The sequence below is a fragment of the Crinia signifera genome, chromosome 11 (genome assembly GCF_055691185.1).
Source record: "Crinia signifera chromosome 11, ASM5569118v1, whole genome shotgun sequence".
Classification (NCBI taxonomy): domain Eukaryota; kingdom Metazoa; phylum Chordata; class Amphibia; order Anura; family Myobatrachidae; genus Crinia; species Crinia signifera.
The window spans coordinates 40,851,961-40,875,005 of NC_139227.1; the positions used below are offsets into that span (position 1 = coordinate 40,851,961).

The 23,045-nt window shown below is 42.7% G+C and overlaps 1 long non-coding RNA gene across 7 annotated transcripts in view; it reads left to right on the top strand.

The window, feature by feature from the left end:
• Positions 1 to 23,045, top strand: part of LOC146045792 (uncharacterized) — a 378,902-nt gene that overhangs the window by 134,395 nt on the left and 221,462 nt on the right. Inside the window, exon 3 of one of the 7 annotated variants that reach the window (XR_014465610.1) lies at positions 18,564 to 18,629. The exons of the other annotated variants lie outside the window; for them this stretch is intronic. This is a non-coding gene — a long non-coding RNA (uncharacterized LOC146045792). The remainder of the gene's footprint in view (positions 1 to 18,563; positions 18,630 to 23,045) is intronic. 7 annotated transcript variants of the gene reach the window in all.

Below are 23,045 nucleotides of genomic sequence, written 5' to 3' on the forward strand. Positions count from 1 at the left end.
TGCGTGTCCCGCTGCGACTCAGCTGCGTTGATGACGTCATTTGTGGGCGACTCCGGGCTGGACGCCGCGAGCCACGCATGGACGCCAGGTATTTAGGTAAGTGCTTCTTTGTACCTTGTTGTCTTCACATGCACCTTGATAAAGGGACCTAGTGGTCTTGATACGTTGGGAAACCTGCCTGCTGTGTCTGTTATTCGAGTGCCGCCGCCCCCACATCCTGATATATATATATATATATATATATATATATATATATATATATATATATATATTAGTGGGTTGTTGGTGGTCCGGCACTCCGCATAATGGGCGCAATTTGCTCCGGTGCCCTTAGCGAGATTTGAATAGTAGTAGTTGGGGTTGCCGCGGCATCACGGAGACCGAGTAGTTGAAAAAAATGCTTTAATGTAAACAAAGTGCATATTTCATAGTCCGACGTTTGGGGTCTAATACACCCCTCTCTTACCTTGAAAACGGGGCGTATTAGCCCCCGAAACATCTGACTATGAGACTTTTCTGCAGGTCCTAACACTATTGCTCAAAATGGCTACAATACACATAGCTATCACATTAATGTTTGATTCCAGGCATGCTATCTGGTCTAAAGCTCACAGCAGACTGTGCTTTTATAGGTGAGCAGTTACCACCACACCTGTCACTAATCATCTAGGGAAGTGGTTAACATAAGCTATGCACTATAGGTTAAAACAGGGTGCATGAGAGAATGTGACCACAATAAGACTAATTTAAAATATAATCTAATAAACAATATACATGTATGTGTATTTATATATATATATTGTGAGCTGGACTAATTGCTGTGACTCTTCCTTTATCATTTTTATACCACGTGATTAATCATTTGTATTTCTTTGCCGGTTTTTCCATATAAAATAACTGTAATTGAAAAAGTTATTTACATACCGTAGCTACAACCCCAAAATGCGATCATAAACTAGCACTGTAAAAAAAATGACATCAAGTTTAGTGATGGGGGGGGGGGGGGGGCGGTAGCGGTGGTCTCTGTAATTCTGGCACTGCAACGGTTAATTCAACCAACCGCTCTACTGTGTATCTTCCTCAACACTTAATATTTGTAATATCCTTGCTACTGTTAGGTCCTATTGCAGCAAAGTTGCATATGAACCACAAAGTGTCACACAGACGCATGAATTATATACACATTGGCTTTACAAACTGACTCTCATTCTCTATCACTATAATTACCGATGTGACCTAGTTTTCTCCAACAGTGAACAATGTACACCCAATCCACCCTTTTATGTGTCCATATTTATCACATCAAACGCAAGATGTTAATATTTGGTTAATAATCTGTACACGTTTTTGGCCTGAATAACGGTAAAACGAAGAATAATTGTTTCTGTTCTTCCAGTAAGGGTTACTAAGAATAGAATGGCGTAAACAAATCCAAATATGTTTAATGATTGCTTAAATAATAATTTGATAGCACACGGTGCTATTTGTGTGTAATGCTATTTTAGCCAACTGTACGTCCCTGTTACATATATTTTTATTGATTGATTGGTTCATTTCATATTTTTTCTCTTTATATAAAAACCTGTCATCAAACCCCCCACTATTGAAAATAAGATCTAATAATGAGATTTATTGGTAGCACAATCACCAAGTACCTCCCCTTTACAGTCACTGTGAGGAGCCCCGCTAAACTATTTAATTAGAAGGGCGTTGTCACTTGAACAGACTGTGGGGCTTATTAATCATTACATATTTGCGGCAAATAATAAGTATCCCCCCCATATGTATGTATGTGGCAATGGTAGCCCTTCGTAACCTCTATGGGCTACTTACCGCTTTGCTGGCCCAGCCAGATAGTTTCCCCCGGAACCCTCCCCGAAACTGGCTGACTGTGCATGAGTAGACCCCGTCAGCCAACATAGCAAAGAAGGGCTCCTTTTGGTGTCCCTGTCCCTGCGTATCACATATCCTACATATCGCCGATAAGATTGCATATTGCAATCTGATTGTGGCAGGTAAGATCCAACCAAGATGGTATTAAATATGTGATCCATGATAAATAGGTCCGATAACACTCAGGTGTCTTCCACAGCAATCACTTTGAGCCCTGCAGAATTATTTAATAAGAGTGAATGTTATACACATAGGGGGGTATTCAATTAGTGACAAAGTTTCCAACAGTCAAAAAACATTGACCTTTTTAATACAGTGCCAATTACTCACCAATCCATGTGTTTTAATCAAAACTGCTTTTGTTTTTGACAAAAATGCCCGCAATTGAATACGTAAATCCGTGTTTTTGACTAAAAAGGACAAGCAGGAATATAGCTGTTAGCAAACCAATCCGATTCTAGCTGTCATTTTATAGGATGCACTAGATCACAGGTTCTCAAGCTCAGTCCTCAGGACCCTGCACAGTGCATGTTTGCAGGTCTCCTTACAGAATGGCAAGTGAAATAATTAGCTCCACCTGTGGATGTTTTAATATGTCAGTGAGTAATGAATGCAACTGTGCACCTGCCAGGTGACAGGGAAAACTTGAACTGTGTGGGGTCCTGAGGACCGAGTTTTAGAACTTCTGCACTAGATAAATTATATCTAGAATCTGAATGCTTCCTGTTGGCTCAATAAGCGGTGAAAGAAGGGACATTTTGGTCCAATCCAAGCTGATTTTTTACTGTTCTTATTGTTGAATCCCAGTAGAATGTTATTTCCAAATTAAGCATCTTCCAAAGTATTGCTCCCGAGGAAGTCTCATACGGTAAATATTAAAGGATTGGTTATGACAAAAGGTCTGAAAGTATTTTATTTATCTGATACTGTGTAAATTTAGCTTTTTAATAAATTGTATAAGGGAGTCAAACTATTTCCAATACTGTATATATATAAATATTAAAATATATATATATATATATATATAGATAATATATATAGATAATATATATAGATATAAAGATATATCTATATATAGATATAGAATATAAAATATTTTTTCATTTGGGCAAATCATAGGGACCAATATACTGTACAGTACATGTTGGTAATTACATAATTAGACCTAGTACAGTAATATAGTACTTTCGAATGCACTTTACTTTCTAATTAAGACGTTCCAGTTATCTAAATTGCAAATTTTACACACTCTAGTGAATGCTGTGATATTACATCTCCCATTTTCCCTCCATTCCGTCATCTTTTTCTCTGCAAAAGTATATTCACCAGCCACTTAATTTTTCATAGCCCTGGAGGTATCGACACTAATGAGCTTTGTTTGAATAGACTTTTTCCAGTTCATCTAGCACACTTTGGGGTAATCATTCAGTTCCTGGTTCCTTCTGGCAAGAGGCATTATGGGGAGCACCGAAAAACGTTGTCATAACAAACAGCTAAAATCGTCTCCTAAATCTGTGTGGTTTAGTGCGACTTACGTGTACAAAAATGATTTATATTCAGCTCTAAATATTTATTTTTTTCAAGCGTCTTTTTCAGTCCCAGGGTTTAAATGAAAAAATATGTATAGTCTCGTTATGGTTTGTTTTTGGAAGATTGTATGTCTTTTTTTCTGCATTATTTTAGCTGTACTTTCAGTTGTTAGAATATTTTTATCTATTTTGTACTTATTGGTTACCAAATTAATTATTATTAGTATTAATTACTATTATTAGTATTATATTAGTCTACCTAATGCATATAGCACCTACACGTTGAACCTTATTCTGGTTGACTCGCAAGGCTGCAAATTTCGCAGCCTTGCGAGTCCACCATACGCCACCTGCATGGCCGCCCACCCCATCCTCGCATGCCGCATTCACCCGCAGGCATGCAAATGGATGTTTTGCATAATCATCCATTCGCAGCTTGGGTGCGGGGAGGAAATCATTCGATGGTCACGGACCATGATATCTTAGGTCTGCGGGCACCCTATAAGGAAAACGGGTGTGCAGCTGACATCTGCCGTGGCCACTGGCACCACGCAACTGAACATGTGCATAACAGTTTAAGCCAGGGCCGGCGCCACCACTAGGCAGGTCTAGGCATTTGCCACTGGAGGGCGGTAATGAGCCGCCGAGGAGAAGTACCATAGAGGTACCATGGAAATCTGGGTGCGAGGAGCAGGTAATACAGTGGGCTTCCCTCTCTCCCCCCCCCCCCCCCCCCCCCTGTCCATCAATGAATGCTGCCCTCCTCCCCCCTGGACACGGTATCGCTACTGCAGTATTCGCTGCGCACCCCCCCCCCCCCCGAAGTGTGGTTGCCCGCTGCGGTATCTCCCGCAAAACAGTCCCCCCCGCGCCCGGGCGCCCGCCGCAGTATCGCCCGCAACCCAACCCCCCCCCCCCCCCGGAGGGCGCGTGCTGGGGGGTGCATCGGGCAGCGGGCGGAAGATTTGCCTGGAGCGGGGGGGAGGCTTGCACCGGCCCTGGTTTAAGCGCATTGCGCAGTCGCACACCATCGCTCCCCTGCGCGAACACGCAGGGGAGCGATTGGCCCGAAATAAGGTCCATTATGTGGTGCTGTACAATAACTCATGTTTGCTCCTATTACTGCATTTCCAATGTTTCCCATATAAAGAGCAAAAGTTTTTTCCAATTATGAAAATCATAAAAAATATAACACAATGTAATGAAGAAAAAATGCCAGCATATGCCTGTTACAGTTAGTGTAAACGGCTCTGCAGAAGGTGGTAATTATAAGATGTCATACATGTACATGTGTAGCCCCTGATTGGAATGCATTTAAAATTCTGAAAAACAGAAAAAAAACACTTGTATCAATTAACCCTGAAACCAACACTGTACGTGCATCCGTTCTTTTTATTACCAAATAGATGATGACCCATTCTATTCATGCTGCACATTTCTAGGTGCCAGCAGCACTGTAGTAGAGGCTACCCCTGATGGCACGCCAGTGGTGTATCTATAATACTCTTTTTATAATAATAATCTTGATTATACACCTTTCAGATCCCCCTTGTTGGTCACAGTAGTGTTGCACAAATCACAGAGAAAATGGCCGCCGCCCCATTTTCCCGAAGACCTGCACATGCACTGTGGACTCTGACACAGCGCCAAAATCTACTAGTTCTCACTAGAGCACTGCTAGACAGGAGGGGAGCTTGGATGAAGACTGCACATCAGTCCTTTGCTCTCTTGTTGACCCGCTGTTGTACACCTGGGTTTGGTTAGAGTAGACATTCAGAGTGTAGACCCATTCCCCCCCCCCCCCCTTTCACGAGCCAGCAGGATCACATGTGATATATCTCATGCAATCTACTTTGACATGTGATGTATCTCATGCGACCTCGTTCCTTGCCGCTGGGACGGGGTCTGTGTTGGAGGTCGGACGTGCAGCAAGTCCGACCTCCGACTCCGGTCCAATGCGCACGGGACCGCACATCAGACCTGATGGCATGTCAAACACATCCGATATGGGACGATTTCACCCATTTTCACGGGCCGATCCATTGGTATCGGTGAAATCGACTCAAATCAGACCAGTGTAAGAATGCCGCCACTATAAACCAGTGATGAAACTTTTAATGTTACGGCATAGCGGCAGATATTTCCGTTAAGTGAAGAACAGTAAACCATAAATGCATATTTTATTTTAGTCTGGATAAGGATAAAAGGGGATTTAAGGGGCTTCAGGGAAGTGTCCTGGCCTGTTGGTGAACTCCATTTAACTTAATGCTGTTTACAGAACATACTTTACTTTATTACATTGCTGCCATTTACATACTTAATGATTTCGCATGCAGACCCGGAGTATATTATTTACTGTATATCTCAGGCAGAAGGTCCTGAAACGTAATAACAATCCTTTATTACACTCTCAGTACAGACCTCTTGGCAGCCCGTCCGTGTCTGGCACGACGTTCTGCGGAGTACGGTTTGGGGGCTGGCACAGGTTGGGATAAGCATATTGTTAATATAAGCTCTCATTGGCAGCCGGTTATAGGAATATTCAGGGTGACTGCACATCAGGAAACATTAGCTGGGTAATAGAACACGCAGACTACATCAGACGTTGTATCCACCTGTATTTCTAGCTATAAAAGGCCGTGTACTGTAGCATTACCTGTGTAATGTGGAATTTCCCACCAAGAGGATGTATGGCATTCCTTTAGCACAACGACAAGCTTATTATGTGTACCATGAAAATGCACTGTGCTATGTTCTAGTTATCCAGCACCCATGATTTTTAATCACAAGTGTATTTAAAGGGACAATGGGGCTGGTTCGCCAGCTGGAGAAAGCGGGGGAGCACAGTGGTGCAATGATTAGCATTGCTGCCTCACAGTCAAAGGTTTGATTTCCAAGTAAGGGTATGTGGAGTTTGTATGTTCTCTCCACGCTTCCTTAAGATTCACCCAGGTTCTCCAGTTTCCTCCTGTACTCCAATAACTACTGGAAGGTTTCTGTGCTGACAAAAAATGACCCTAGATTTTATGTGGGTACATGTGGGGACACTGTCACTAGATTGACCCTATTTGGGTCGACACCTGCAATTAGTTGACATGGTTAAGGTCGACATGAGTTTTTCACGTTTTTTGGGGAGCCAACATGTGCTGACAGGCGGTATTTCATGCCCTACCATCCACTATGGCGCGGTGGGAGAATAAAATAGTGAGTGAGCATAGGAAGCCATGCGAGGAGACGAGGTACACTTAGACAGTGTCCATGTCGTCATTCCGGACAAAAAAAGATGTGAAAAAATCATGTAGACCTTTTGACTGCCATTGTAGACCTAATGCTTGTGTCGACCTTCCATCCCTTTCAAACTTAGCCACGTCAACCTTTTTAGGTGCCGACCTAAGCCCTGTCGACCTTAAGTGGTCGACCCAATGCACGTCAGCCTAAATTGAATTGACCCATACCCGTACATGTGGTGGGGTCTATACAGTAGATTGATATTTTATGTACAGCGCTATGGAATATATGTGTGTCATATAAATACATAAAGTACTTACCGAGGTTTTCAGTCTGCAATCTGGGAGAAGTTTGGGGAAGAAACATTGCAGAGACGGACAGAGAGGGCGGTCGGCGTGGAACAGCGAAAGAAGAAAGGGGGTTATTCTGGTTGACTCGTTCGGATGTGAATTCGCATCCCTGCGAGTCAACCAAACCCCGCCTTGGGAATGGGTGGCGGCCGGCCACCATTCACAAGGCGGGGTTTGGTTGACTCGCAGGGATGTGAATTCTAGTTCTAGTTCTAGTTATCCAGCACCCATGATTTTTAATCACAAGTGTATTTAAAGGGACAATGGGGCTGGTTCGCCAGCTGGAGAAAGCGGGGGAGCACGGTGGTGCAATGATTAGCATTGCTGCCTCACAGTCAAAGGTTTGATTTCCAAGTAAGGGTATGTGGAGTTTGTATGTTCTCTCCACGCTTCCTTAAGATTCACCCAGGTTCTCCAGTTTCCTCCTGTACTCCAATAACTACTGGAAGGTTTCTGTGCTGACAAAAAATGACCCTAGATTTTATGTGGGTACATGTGGGGACACTGTCACTAGATTGACCCTATTTGGGTCGACACCTGCAATTAGTTGACATGGTTAAGGTCGACATGAGTTTTTCACGTTTTTTGGGGAGCCAACATGTGCTGACAGGCGGTATTTCATGCCCTACCATCCACTATGGCGCGGTGGGAGAATAAAATAGTGAGTGAGCATAGGAAGCCATGCGAGGAGACGAGGTACACTTAGACAGTGTCCATGTCGTCATTCCGGACAAAAAAAGATGTGAAAAAATCATGTAGACCTTTTGACTGCCATTGTAGACCTAATGCTTGTGTCGACCTTCCATCCCTTTCAAACTTAGCCACGTCAACCTTTTTAGGTGCCGACCTAAGCCCTGTCGACCTTAAGTGGTCGACCCAATGCACGTCAGCCTAAATTGAATTGACCCATACCCGTACATGTGGTGGGGTCTATACAGTAGATTGATATTTTATGTAAAGCGCTATGGAATATATGTGTGTCATATAAATACATAAAGTACTTACCGAGGTTTTCAGTCTGCAATCTGGGAGAAGTTTGGGGAAGAAACATTGCAGAGACGGACAGAGAGGGCGGTCGGCGTGGAACAGCGAAAGAAGAAAGGGGGTTATTCTGGTTGACTCGTTCGGATGTGAATTCGCATCCCTGCGAGTCAACCAAACCCCGCCTTGTGAATGGTGGCCGGCCGCCACCCATTCCCAAGGTGGAGTCGCACGCAGGGCTTGCGAACAGATGTTACACAGTAACCTCAATTTGCATCCTTGTGGTATCCGCCCCCATCACTCGATGGCTGGTGACCATGTAATGATGGCGAAGGTGCATGCAATATAAAAGTGACTCTAAAGTTACTTTTTTTTAAGCGTGGACGCTCGGGGGGGGACGGGGGGGCGGGCGTACAGATGATGTCCGGTGATGTCAGCTGCGCGCCCCCCGCACCTGCATCAGCGGCTATTAGCTTAAGAACTCTCAGCATTCCCATGGGAACAACCATGAAACGCTGGGCATTCCCATATGCGAATTGCCCAGCCAAAGCCCAGCGGCCGCAATGCACATGCACAGAAATATGCAAGTGCAATCAACAAACTTTGGTCCCCATGCAAACGAGCAGCCACAGCAAACGGACCTGAATAAGTTCCAACGTGAGGAACATTCTATTGTTTTTCTGTGGTTATATACTGTAATTCTACATCCAAATCATCGGATGTGGCCCTCACAGGCTCCCCCCTTTCCATCTGCGTTTGTCTATCATTTCTATTATTAGACATGGATGGATTCTGACAGTTTTTATTTACGTGCAACGGGTTAAATGTAAATAGATAAAGGAAAAGATTAGCGTTATGGTAAATGGAAATGAAGTAAATACCAAATACACTTTTTTTTTCTTGTTTTACTGTAACTGTAATAAACGGGCGCAACTGCTACTTCGGAGGAAGAAGACATAAGTTGAGTCACTGGCAAATAAACTAGAGATCTTTAAGATGGAATAAAAGAGTAATTAATGTGTCCTCGTACTGGAAGGGTGAGCTGGGGGTATCCTATCTCCTGCTGGGCCTCTCTGACACTTTAAAAGCAGATGAAAGCTCAGAGACATAATCACTGATTTTCTAGAAATCCTGACACTACTGGGGAGAATTTTTTTCAGAGGATTTAAATTGCCGACATGGCACAAAGTGCGGTAGACGTCGGAGACAGCTCTCAATGGATCCGGCCTGTCCCACGGTTTCACAGTCCACAATCGGCAGCCTCTGGAAAAGACACATTTGCGGATTGTCAATGCTCTCAGACTCCAGGTTCAATATGTATCAGGCGAACGTTATGTTATAGACAGGGCAGTAATTACTGGCAGTTACCTTGAGGTCAATGGGATGGAATTCCTTAACTCTTTGTAGCCCAAGACTTAACGGCATAGGGCTAATAAAAATAGACTATTTCAAAATGAGCGCAAATTATTTTATGCGGTGTGAGGGCCCTAACAGGGCATGTTTTCCACCATAAATTCTCAAATTCGCTTTCCTGTTGTGCTAGTGTATGTCTAGATACCTTTTGTCATGTCCTCTTCCGGTGTTACCCAGTTCTGGTGTCCTTTTTTTGGCATAAATGGGAGTTAAATTACTTAGTCGTGGAGACTTTCACCCCTGTTGTGATGCCACTGGCATACTTCCCAACTGTTCTGATTACAGCTGACAGTTCCCGCTATTTGGACACTGTCCTGTTGTCCCTCCCATGGCTGGCAATGTCCCACGGGTGGGGGGGGGGGGGGGGCAGTTGAGAGGAGCCTGAGGTCACCTCTGCTCTGTGCAAGCAGGGTGAGAGGAAGGTCACGGAGGGAGCCGGGGGCTGCCCAGTCGCTAGGGAAGTCGCCTAAAAAAAAAGATAAGAATGGGGGTCGCTGTGATAGGTCACACCCCCTTTACCCGATGCCCTGCCCACCTGGCCCTTAGTCCCACCCTCTTCTCAGGCCTTTGGTGCAGCAGGTCCCAATTTCGGAGATAAGAAAGTTGGGAGGTATGGCCAGTGGTCAGAGAACCCATGAGCAAATGTTGAGGGCAATGGCTGCAGCTTTAAGCAGATCTAGACAGCAGACAGGAATTCTGTTATCAGCTAGTGGTTATCAAGCCAGTCTGCATCCTCCTCCTATTATCCCATGTACGTAGTGTACTTCCTGTATATCCAGGGCTTAAAGTGGGCCTGCAGAGGTTGTGGATATTTTCCCAATTGTCACTAGTATAAAAGTTTGCCTGTCATCTGCACTTATCACAGGTGGCGGTGCCTTAGAGGAATTGCTCTGGTATACCGGCGTTCTTCTTTCACTTACATGATTTCTTTACTCACTCTCTTCTGTGTTCCACAATTTCCTGGTCCTAAAAAGACCTTTTATGCAACTATACTGTGAACTTGAATTTGTGGGTAAAAGTTGTTTTCAATACAGACAGTGATACCAAATACAGTGATAAATACAATCAAAAGTCGACCAGAGTCCTCTCACTACAATCTTTCCCACCCTTACAAATTTCTGCCCCTATCTGTAAGACAAGTCATAAGAGCACAATAAATCCTCAAAGTCCATTCTACAGAAATGCAAATCCGTACCAAGCAATTAAAGAAAAACAGATAGACGTTAGAGAAGGGGAATATGCAGGCTGGGCTTTCATTGCCCGGTAAGATTACAAGGCCATTTATCTGGGCTCTGTCACTTATACTCTGAGTAGATTTTGATAAACAGCATCTGATCTGTCCCTCAGTAGTTTCTGTGACTGGCTGCAAATTTTATTCGGGTTGAAACGTCTGTAATCTCCTGAATAATTTGAAGTTAATCATTTGTAGTTCACAGAGTGTGATAGGCCTTTGACTCGAGGGTGGGAACCGATCTGGCCTTTTAAACGGTTTGTATATTGTACTTCTAAAGACAAATGACATCGGCTGTCTGAAATCTGCATTCTTGCCTCTGATGCAAAACTGTAATTAATTTTGTGCAGTGTCTCAGAATTGATTGTGGTCAGTTGAATTTCTCATTTTTCACGCACATCAAAGTCTCTCTTTTTTTTCAGGATGGAAGAGAATGCATTTGAGAGAGGTGAATGCTATTTGAGGCTAATATGCTAAATAAGCCCGCAAGGCCTCTTAATGATAAGGTGAAAAAAAGGTCAAAAAGCTCAACTCGCTGATGGTCTCAATGCTTTTTATTTAAAAATGCGAAAGGAACAAATCCACATTCCCAAAGTATCATCGGAGGGTGGAGAGACACAGCCTTATTCATTCGGCGCATATTATTGGTCTATTTATGAAGGCGACTGTCCTTTTAAATAAAAGTAGGCGGAGACTTGCAGCGTTTGATTGTGGAAAGTTACACTATTCTTAGCTGGCATTCTATTTGAAGACGTTCAGGTGTTAAAGCTCGTTAGATAGGAATGGCCATTAGTGTGGTCGCAATTGAGATTTGACATCAATGGCGATATTACAAGTGACCATGATGCTAGTGTACTATGTAATGGATGAACACTGATGGTTTCACCAATCGACGTTTATCCCTATTCTTTGACTAACTTTGGGCTAATCAGAACCTGGGGTGGGGCTTTGTGGGTTTAGGGAGGCGGAGCTATGCTCTGTGTCCTAGAACCATGCAGAACTATTATGCCGTGCCATTGATGTAGGCAAACCATCTGGTTCTCCCCCATTGCTAGCTAAAGGATCCTACTTTGACCATAAACCATCGATGATTATAAATTATCGATGGTCGCAACTCTACCTACAACGAGAGTATTACTGAATTGCTCCTGTACATAGAAATACACCTCTACAACTTGCAATAGTTGGATACGTTTTCAATAAGGGGTTCTGTGATGGTGAACCTCATAGAAATGTCGGAGATGACTAAAAAATTTTATAAAAAAATAAATAAATCTAAAGGCATTTATAGAGGCAATTCCATTTAGTGGGAAGTTGAATAGCATCCACCCAGGGGCTGGCTGGCAACTTTTAGCCTAGGGGGCAAGTACAGAGCACCGTCCCGAAAAGGGGGTGTGCCATTAAGCTGACTGGGGGGGGGGGTTAGGTGACATGGCGTGAGGCTACCAAGGGTTAGGTTAGAGGGGGCGAAGGGAGGGTGAGGTGCATGGGGGCGAAGAGAGGATGAGGTGAGGGGGGGGGGGGCAAGAGGGAGTGAAGTGGCCAGGGGTTACTTGAGAAGGGGGTGAGGTGACAGAAGCCGACAGAGGGTTAGATGACAGGAGAGGTCCTGGGGAGGAGAAGGGGGGAGGTGATAGGGCAAGAGGGAGTGAGATGATGGGAGTGATGTGGTGAGGAGAGAGGAAAGGGGAGTGGGTGGGGAGGTGAGGCAAGTCTTCTCACCAGCATCAGCGGGTCTCCTGGTCCCAGCCGCTGTTCTGTTCCCACTCCCTGTCTGCTGTTCGGCACCCGCTCCACTGCCACTGCTTGTGTCTTGATCCTCGGCACTCTCCCCCTAGGCCGCTGCTCGGCACTCTTTCCCGGGCACTGCTTGGCACCCTCTCCCTGCCGCGGCTGCTGTACTGTTGATGGGCCTCAGCCACAGGACACACTGGACCACCAGGACATTTTAAAGTGGCCCAGATCACTAGGAAACCGAGTGGTCCAGGGGGAACATGACACCCTGTCCCCCAGCCCAGCCCGCCACTGCATCCACCTGAGGAGCTAGCAGGCATCCCACTGAAGGTATCTGGTTGATATGTCGACAGTGTCTAGGTCAACATACAAAATGCCGGAACTGCCAAAAGGTCGACATGCTAAAACCATGTCAACACAAAAAAACTGTAAAACCCTTTTTAAATGTCAACCTTATGTCAATGTCAACCTTTTGCATGCCAACCTTTTGTCAGTTAACACCTTTTGCGTGTCAGCATAAATGTATGGAGCAAGGAGAAGTGGTATCTATCCCCTTAAAGAACGTTATGTGCACGGTTTATAATGCACCAGCCAATCAGCTCCAATATGTAAATTATAGTTAGGAGCTGATTGGCTGAAGCATAATCACCTTGCACAGTACCGTTCTTTATGGAGATAGATACCGCTCCTCCAAGCTTCATACATTTACACCACAGTCAGGACAATTGAATAGCTCAGGGTACTCATTCCCATCTCTGTTCAACATAACACTTAATTAAATTGCTTCCAATGATTTTTAGAGGGAAACCATCAGTTTTTCAAATATCTTCAACTTTATCATATTATTGTGTTGAGGTTTTTTTTTTTTTTTTATGCCAGCGAATTGATGTGCACAACTTACTTATGGCAGCATTGTGGTGATCACTGCTGCCTCACAGCCATGGGGGTCATGATTTTAATTCCTGATCATATGTGTGGAGTTTTCATGTCCTCGCCTTGTTTTTGTGTTTAGCCCACATGCTCAATTTTCCTACCACACTCCCAAAAACCTAAATGAGGGTAAACTGGCCGCTGACAAAACAATAACCCTACATGCATGTGTATGCGCACTATATAAATATCGTTAACTAATAAATATATAAATCTGCAGCTATATAATTTATCTAATAAAGGAACGAATATAGGAGTCAGGTGGTGGTATATTAGTGATGGTAACATTATTTAACTCTGATACTTTGTAATGAGATGTACTATATGCACAATGGTCTGTGTTACTGCTCACAAATCAGTAGCTGGTGTTTTTTTTGGTTAGTTCCTTTTTTTCTATGTGGAAGATACATATTTATGTTTTAATAAAGTACACTGTTACAATAAAGAGATGCTGCACAATGACCGTTTTATAAACAGCGCCACCTCCTGTCCCTCCTTCAGTACAGTCACTCAAGTAAAACTTAGCCCTTAGCTGTTGCTATACCAAAGCACAGGCATTCTAAGAAAACGGAAATTGGCTTTCTAAAAAAAATAATAATAATAATAAATCTAATTAGACTTCTCTTTGTGGATCCTGGAATATGTAATCTATACTATATGAAAAACAGATGTGTCAAAGACATTAATAATAAAGCGATCTAAAAACACACAACCATTATTCAGCGCTGTGCAATTAAGAATATATCCTTCAATGATTACTGTAATTAACTATAGTTTACTGTTTTTATCACACATCTTCACAACACTATATCAGGTTGCCTATTGTGATGTCCGGATACATCCCGGAGAAGACGTTGTCTTTGTACAAATGATTCTCACACATGATTCTTTGTTACGAAAATGTCATTGTAAAAATGTTTGTCAGTGAGAGATTGAACAATATGAATTAATTGGATTATGCCATTGTCAGATCCCCCTATGTATCACAGTATTCCAGTTTTAATCACTACTGTAAACATTACAGCTGCAGGGCACAGTTTTAATTTGGGTGTCTTCCTAATGAAAAGAAAAAAATAATTGTTTTGCCAGGATTTAATAATAAGCAATAAAATCAGCCAACCAGATTTTACCTCTGCATTCAATCTGTTTTTATTATAAACATTTTTGTGCAAATTTTTTTTGTTTTTGTTTTCTCTGCCAAAGATAAAGCTCATTTGGCTAATAAATATTTCAACTTGCTTATGAAGGCCTAATGTTGTCATCGGGACATAGATATATTTTTCTTTTATGTCTCATTATTGTTTTATGGCTGCAATGGCAGCCAGACTATAGGATATTTACAGACATTTTAAAAGACATTTATTCAATTTGTGTGCCTTGAGGGCACCTCTGCTTATATAGAAATTCAATTCGCCTGGTTCTTGGTAGCCCAAATAGGGGCATATTTATCAAAAGATTCAAGAGAGATAAAGTGGAAATAAATAAAAGGGTCTATGCTGTACCAAGGGGGCGAATCAGGCCGCAACAAATTGGCTCCCCTTTCCAATGGTTGGGGTTTGCCCATGCAACAATATGCGCAATTGCAAACCCCAGGAGCGAATGTCTTCGGTGGAGTTTAACACTCGCCGGTCTGTTTACTCGGTGGTGAGAGGAAGCAGGGAACCCGCCCCGAATTCGGCCAGGATGAAAGTCAGTTTAGACTGATTTTTATCTACGAAAGGGAGGAAGCGACCATCTAATGATTTTTCTCCAGTGCGGCCGCATGGGCTGCCGGACAGTCATTAACCCGACGTCGGGATCCCGACTGTTAAAACACTGACGGCCGTCAGCTATTTTCCCTCGTGGGGGTCCACGACCCCCATAGAGGGAGAATAGAATAGGTGGCGAGCATAGCTCGCCACCGTGCCCGCAGCGTGGCGAGCGCAGCGAGCCCGCAAGGGGCTTTGTTGCGCTGGCCACGTTTTCTGAGACCAGGCAGTCGGGATCCCGACGTCGGGATAATGACTGTCGGGATCCCGACTGTCGGTGAATCATACCACACCCGCCGCATGTGAGGGGATCTGTAAGTGCTCATCCTCTCATATGCTAATGTGGGAATTCGTGCGGCGGGGTAGTGGACGTTTGTGCAGCACATCAAACCTGGGACATCACTAGAGGGTGTGGGTACGTGCATTTCAGGTGATATGCCCCCAATATGTCGGTCCAAACCGACATATTGGTCCAATACTGGCCCAGTCTCTACCCAGCTTGACTTCCCGAAGGCTTAGTACATAGACCCTAAGGTACTAACCAATTTCTCAAACACAGCTTGTAACATGGCAGTTAGGAGCTGATTGACTGGTAGCTTATACATAATTGCCTACTTTCTGGGTTCCTGCAGGAGTGTCCAATTTGAATTTCTTATCTCCTGCTGCCCTGCATCAAAAATCAAATATCCCGAATTGTTTACTGAAGATTGGGTACCGACCAAGAAATTATTAAGTGCAGTGATTTGTTGCGCTCACTATGGCTGTGGTCTTGGAACAGCAGTCCCTAATTTCGACACAGCCTGTGTAACAGCAGTCTTCTTATCTAATTTTATGCTAATGCTTTATACCAGTGGTTCTCAACCTCAGTCCTCAAGTACCCCCAACAGTTCACATTTCCCAGGTCTCCACCCAAAATGGCAAGTGAAATAATTATCTTCACCTGTGAATCTTTTAAAATGTATCAGTGAGTAATTTGAACACCTGTGTACCTGTGGAGTGACCTGGAAAACATGAAAAGATGAACCGCAGATTTTTATTTTATTTTCATTAATGATTCTGCCGCACACTTGGTAAAATAATCATGACGTGTATTATAGCTGCTGTTGCGGCATCATCAAAAATGTAGCAAGAGGTTTGTGTGAGCTTTCAACATCCCCATATATTTGGGACAAGGCCTCTCTGCAATACGCAGAATATAATATTGGGGAAGGATATAACAAAATACAATAAGGTGGCTGTAGAGATAATGTGTAATGGATATGGTAAAGGCCTATATGTGGGAGTGGTCTTGGGTGAGTCTATAAGTGACAGCGCAGCTGTAGATATAGAAGAATATGAAGGTATCAGATGGACTGTTGCAGGGAATAGTGGAACTTAGAGGTTGTATAGAAAGACCGTATTAACAAGCAGGAAATCATATATTAACAGCAGAAGGATGACTTTTATTAGTAACATTTTTCTATGATGCCAAAGTCTGAGCAGGGCACATCAGATACCAACAAATATACCAAATTGGCATTGTAGTTACTTTATTTGTTTTGGATTTATGTGACAAAACGCCAGCCTGCATCGCCATTGTACTCTGGAATATATGACAGTTGGTGAACTCTCCCTGTGCACCTGATGGCTGACCTGGAACATATGACCTGCTGGGTGGTCTGGAAACTGTGACCGTTATTTGAGGCCACCCATTAAGCAGCGTTTTTTCAAAACCAAGCACATCAGCTAGCACTAATTGAATACTATACAGATGAGTAAAAATCAAAATAATAATATAGTATCAACCTGTAAAATTGCAGTTCTAAATAGATTCAATTTGGCAACATGCGACTCCTTCAGTGGATTCTAACTTTTCACTAAGCTAGAAATTGGTAGCTGTCTGTTCATCTATTCTGCTTGTATAAAGTTTAGTACAGATCTTTCCTGTCAGTGATGCTTCAAGTTTAAAACATCCTTAACCCTTTGAGTCTCAACATCTGTTAGAGATGTGCAAAATATCCGCTAAAAATCCCAGCGTCGCTCACATTTGTTATTTGAATTCAAATAAAAAATGTTGTGTAAAAAAAGATTATATTTCAAGGTGACATTACAGGACATTATGATGAATAAAAAGGTTTGCTTGGCAATTTTTACACCTATTTTGACAAATTCACTTGACATTCAAAGGGTGATGTCATCTGTCACAGGACTCGTCTCATACAAATTCCCTCTATATATAGGATTCACTATTTATGAAAAATAAAAATGTCAGCAAGTACATTACAATGTCAGAAATGCTGGGAGCCATTTATGTAAGCTTAGCAAGTAAGAGTCATTAGAGGCCCCACAGAAAGTCTGTATATATTAATATCTTTCAGTATTCATATAACAGACACAATTCATACTGTGAATAAAGTACAGCTTTATTTTCATGGTATAGCCTTGCTTCCTGGCGGGAAGAGGGTGCACGGCACATCCGACTGAGCGTGTGGATGAATGTTACAGTTGTGGACTGTTGGCCTGGCTTCAGCAAATCATGGAGATGGACATTGTGACCCTATGAATTTAAAACATGATTTATTCCTGATTCAATAGTCGATCTGGTATCTTCGGCTGCTGAAATAGTTTATGTGGATTTTTTAAAATTAAATAATTAACTTTCATTTATTAAATTGTGTTTTTTTACCATACTTCTTTTATGCTATTTACTATCCTTATGTAAAAAGTGACTTATGTGGGATCTAATACTTTTTTTAAATAATTATTTTTTTTTTTTAACCATTCACTTTTTTTCACTTATTAAATTGTGTATTTTTTATATACTTTTTCTGGTATTTATTATCCTTCTGTAGAAACTGACCTAGATGTGAGCTAAAAATATTCTTTTAAATAATTAAACTAAAAAAATAATAATAATAATGAACTTTTTGTTTCTTAAGTGACCTTGGAGGAATCTAAATATTTTTATTTAAATAATGAGCCAAAGGGGGGTAGGCCGGCACTCCGCTACAAACAATTAGGCTGGGTGCCTTCCCTGGAGAGAGTAAATCAGTCCGGTATACAGCAGCAGGCAGGTGGGTGGCACTCCCAGAAATAACGACACTAAGTCCAACGGTTAAACCAACGTTTCAAATGTATTGTGACATTTTTCACACCCTGATGAAAAATGTCACAATACATTTGAAACGTTGGTTTAACCGTTGGACTTAGTGTCGTTATTTCTGGGAGTGCCACCCACCTGCCTGCTGCTGTATTTAAATAATGATATATATTATTAATTTTTCTTCTTTTGCTAATTAAATTATGTTTTTTTTTTACACTTTTATGGTATTTAATATCCTTCGTTAAAAGTGACTTAGGTGACATTTTTTGTTTTTAAAATCTGTAACAACTTTTTCTTTTTTTACTAATTAAATTCTCTGGGGTTTTAAATACTTTTTTTTATACTAATCTGGTATTTAATATCCTTCGCCAAAAAGTGACTTAAGTGTGATCTAAAATGCCTGTAATATAAAATCCACTCGGTACTTCTTTCTGTTTATGACAGTCCATGAAGGTGATTGGTGCCAGTTCACAAGGTCACAGGACATCTCATGCAATACCCGGCACATAGGTAATATAAGCAGGCAAAACTAGCATTTTATAGTATCAGTAATTCTGCTGTTCCCTTGTAATATTGTGTCATCAGCAAAATACACAATAATGGCTGACGTTCGCGCTGCATGTAAAGAGCTCATTTTAAGATCCATCCCATCTCTCTAATGGATAATCTGCCAAATTCTACACAACGCTTTGCAGCGCGAGAGATAAAAGCCAGAGCATCACAACAGCTGCCCGGGACGGCTCCTATCCAGGTGTACAATAAAGTGCCTGCCGCTGGTAAGGACTTGAAGCTGCTTACTAATCAAGAATAAACATTTTTTTGCTGCGCTAGGCTTGCTTAAACAATAATAAACTATTGCCCTCTCCTCATTTGCTTTGCTATGAAACTATTATTTTTGTAACTGTATAATACATTCCTTTTGTGCGAAATACTGTTATTTTATTTGTTTTTATGCCTCTATTGTAATGCTGTTTTACGTAGCTGAATTTTTATGATTATTTCAACTTTCACTTGTTGTTTGGGAATTTTTTGAACTGACACATGAATTAAAATTGTCCTCTGTCCCTTAAAGGGATTTCTAGTGTCTCCAGCGCCCCAGGAGACTCACAGTCCTTTTGATCGCAGTCTCTAGTGCTTAAGATGGATATGGGAGTTGATTTGTATAAATTGAGGGTTATCAGAGGTTGTTTTTTTTGCCTTTACAGGCAGATGATATCATTATATATTTATAAGGCTTCACAATCCTCTGCAGTGCCAGACCGTTAGTATAACAATGTGTACAAGAAACAGATCATGGCATACAAAACAATGGCATACAAGGTGGACAAAAAAGGTATAGACATGAGGCAAAGGGTAGAGAGGCGTTGGCCTTTTAACCCCAATATTTTGTTATTGGCAGGATCTCTATTGCACATTTGGCTGTTTGGTGACCAGGGAGGGGGCAGTTCTAACACCAGGGTCTGCACCTTCCAATGCAGATTCATGGTCCCGATGGAGTACCGGTGGTCATTAAGTTTGAGTAAGCTTAGTCGCCATGTTGATCCAACGCTATGTCTTCGGAGGCAACACTCGGATGTGGAGTCTTTTTTCAGGTGACTCATCCAGCGTTAGCAGTTTTTTTTGCATCACAGCTGTGTCCAAATATGCAGCCATAATACCAGTAGCACTAACCACTGAATCAGGCCCTCTGTTCATAATCCTAAATATTGAATCTATAGGATTTAGCTGGAAGTGGTAGAGTCAGGTAGTAATAGGACAGACTACACTTGAGAGGTTTGGGGATATTCTGGTCATGAGTGATAAGGAGTTGCAGAAGTCTAGGGTTTGGCAGTGAAAGTAATCAGAGAGGAGGGTAGCCTTGAAATAGGTTCTGTAGGATATGTGTGAGTCTGTGTAGGAATCTATAAAGTGGATGAGGAACTATGAGAGAGGAAGATCAGGTTATGCTTGGCATTAAGCAAAGATTGTGGCAGGGATAGATGGGCGAAGGGTGGGCCAGGTGCATGCTCCAGTTTTCAGGGCAGTAGATGATGAGAGGATGGATAAGGTATTTGTTAAAGTCACTGATAACACCAAGGTAATCACAGCTACCCATGCAGGTGCCTGCACCTCTGAATACTTCTTAACATCCTGTGGATGGTGCTACCTTATTCAGGGGTGCAGATCTGAAGAAAGAGACTGAAACCTCAGGACAGGAACCAGGAAAGCTGAGAGGTATATTTATTTATTTATTAACAGTTTCTTATATAGCGCATACATATTATATGTGAGGCTGTGAAGATCATCTAGTCATGGTTGAGACAGAAGGAAAGGAGAATGTGAAATATATGATGGAGAAGCTTAGATAGAACAGGAGTGTCTATTGTGATGAACTGAAGATGCCATGTAATGGGAGAGACCAAAGGTTCAAGTGACAGGAGTCCAGAGGCAACAATTTTGGAAGGGTTATTAATTGGGTTGCTGAGTTCCCACAGAAGACCGTTTATATGATCAGAATTTGAGATCTATAGTCCTCAAAAGAATTGTGAGAATAAGCTCAAGGGCTGCGTAGAGATGGTGAAGCAGAGAGAAGAGACAAGTGGCCTGGACTTTACAAGAGTTAGAGGGCTCTGGTAGAACATTTTGAGAGGCTGCTGCAGGAATTGTGGAGACAAATGTCCTGAATAAACTGTTCCAGAGTAAAAAGGGAACGTGGTGGAGTGGGGTTGTAGTAGAGGTGTAAATAAGGTGGGAGAGGCACAGGGCTGGTGGAGATGTCCCCAGGAAGATGAGCTATGTGAAATAGAGGACAAGAAAAGGTGACCGTGATATATATTTGTAACATATGTCTTGCCTTCTGTTAAATGGAGACAATAACACACAGGGAGCCAGGTATTTACAGCGTGCAGCAGAAAAGTGTCCAAGGGGGTGGTGTGCATAACAAACTAAGAAAAGAGGACGAACTGTTGGAGAGGAGGTAGATGGATCCAAATAGGACGTGTGTGGCTTTGCCCAGGAAGGCAGGGTGGTAATAGGGAAGAAGAAGAGCAGGAATCCATAGCTGAACCAAGGCTGTACAAGGCCGTGGATGGGTGAGTTTTATTCACGATAAGGTGAGCGACAGACGGAGTAAGTAGTTGTAAGTAATCACTAGAAAGTTCAAAACTTTTTTATTTTCTTTTTTTTTTTTGTTTTATAAATGAAGGTGTATAAGATAAAGTGTGAGGCACTAATAAATCACCGAGCATGGGGTCACAAAGGGCATCAGACCTACAGTAAGATCATTGTCAATTGGACACTTTAGGGAACATGGGATGCAAAGCGCTGAGTAGGAATTATCCAATCCCATGTACAATGCAGCTTCAGGAGATGGTTGTAGCAGCTCACTGCAGAAGACTGGGCTGTGTCCTCAGGTACATTGCTATCCTGTATAACTACTACCTGACTATATAGATCTAAACACACACACAAGCGTACTATAGACATTTCCATTTTATCTTCACGTCATGCGTGCAACCATGATGCCTCCTAAAAAATTATTGTGCACTTTAAAAAATCTGCACTAAGAAAACAATTGCAGCTGTACAATGGTAAGATAGGCTCATGGGCTCTGACTACATATTAAACATATATTAAACATATTACTCACCATCAGCCAGCACTCTAACTGAACCGCAGCCACCGCACAGGAAGTCTGAAAAAAAGACAGCATTTACAGCAGCCGTACACCCCTCGGTCGACAAGGTCCAGTACACCAGGCAGGAGCCCTCCCACTATCAGCCAGTACTGAGAACCTAGGTTTGGTTAAGGGGTGTTGGACGAATGAGCGATAGTTGGGATCCCTATGGTCAGTATATCAACATCGAAATCTAGACTGTTCAACTGCGCAACAGCGGAGGTCCTGACTGACAGGGGCTATTCCCCCCTCGGGGGGGGTCCAAGATCCACATAGAGGGAGAATAGAACCTGTCGTGAGCGTAGCATGCCACCGAGCCCTTGGTGAGTGCAGCAAGCCGACCAGGGTTATTTCTGCACTCGCCTCCCTGTTGGAGTACCAGCGGTCAGGATTATGATGACTGTACATAGGGGGATGGGCCCTAAACTGCACACCCTGGACATATGAGGTGCTACCTGCTGAGACCTGTAGTGCAGCAAGCAGGAGGAGGAGTTTGCAGGTGCACACTAAATATAAATGCTAGACATTTTAATATCTTTGCTATATTGCATTGGAGGTTATTAGCATAATGATGGCCATTATTATGGGCTTGTCCACCGCGTCCAGGTTACCTCAATAGGACAAGTCCCTAATACTACTCTGAGACAGGTCCAGGGCACAGGACCCCCCAGGCCAGCCCAGCAGAGCTACCCCATGGCATCACATTAGTGTGAAATTGAAGTGATAGTAAAAGGGATAGGGTAAATTATATGTGATAGGACTTACCTAGGTAATAATAAATGTGAAGGGTGCTACATATATATTAAACAAACTAAAGGGGTGATGGAAAGTGTACGATATGATGCCATGGAGCAGCCCAGCAACAGCAGCCCAAAGAGCCCTGCGCCCCAAACACAGTCCCACAGACTAACACTCAGCATATATATATATATATAGTAGGACTTACCTTCATAGTGCCAAGCTGGAATGTGCAGTCTTGAGCGTAGGGCTCCAACCTAATTAAAAACAATCTGGGACAGGTGGGTGGGGTGCAGAGTCCCTAACACTACTCTGAGACAGGTCCAGGGCACAGGACCCCCTGCTGCTGTTGCTGGGCTGCTCCATGGCATAATATCTGAAAGAGCCCAAAGGGCTCTTTGGGCTGCTGTTGCTGGGCTGCTCCATGGCATCATATCGTACACTTTCCATCACCCCTTTAGTTTGTTTAATATATATGTAGCACCCTTCACATTTATTATTACCTCTTACCTAGGTAAGTCTTATCACATATA